The following is an 849-nucleotide window of genomic DNA, read 5'->3' on the forward strand; positions in this document are numbered from 1 at the left end:
CCATTAGGCCCTGGAGATTTGTCTGGGTGTAGGTCAAAGACTATTTTATTGATCTCTTCTATGGTGAAAGGGGAGTCCAGGGGTGAGAGGTCTATCAAATTGGGAGGATGGAGGAAGTGAGGAATGAAGTTTTTCCTTCTATGGTATTGTTTGGGTGGAAAGTTGATTTCATTAATGAGTTCATTGCAACTTTGAACGTTTACAACAAACTCAAAGAAATAGCCTTTTATAAGACTTTTAACAAAAATTATAACTTTCTTTCAAACTACGCGCAATAGCAGTTTATCTCCTATTGCTTGCGTGGGAACCTTGTCGGTGCCGGGGTTTATTCGTGGACCGCCTACGGATCGGATCCAGTTGATAGAATTATTGATTAGAGCTCTTATTTCACCAAAAAAGTATTCGCTAAAGTACTGATATCGACCAAGCAAAATCAGTACTTTTCTCGAGATTAAGACCAAGCCTAATCTCAAGGAAAGGGGGGATGGGGCTTCAGATCCTTCGAAAGACTCCTTCTTTTATGCTGAAGTTCACCGGGATCTAGCTAGCCTCCTATGAAATTTCATACTCCTTGACTCTTCTATCCAGCAGCACCTCGTCCTCTTGATAAAATTCCAGCCCCCCGTGAAAGAAAGTCATAGGCTCGTATTTATAAGGCTTCAGATGCGGTTATTTAGATGAGAATGAGGGATTTGGCCATATCTTCAGTTGATAACGGTCTAACCCCATTTAGAAATGATATCCATTCAGTTGAGATGCTCTAGAATGAAAAAATCCCGAGTAATATAAAAAAACACGCCCGAAATGCGTTTCGAGCAGTTACGAGTGCGCGGCAGGCCACGGTGACCC

The sequence above is a fragment of the Asparagus officinalis genome, chromosome 4 (genome assembly GCF_001876935.1).
Source record: "Asparagus officinalis chromosome 4, Aspof.V1, whole genome shotgun sequence".
NCBI lineage: Eukaryota > Viridiplantae > Streptophyta > Magnoliopsida > Asparagales > Asparagaceae > Asparagus > Asparagus officinalis.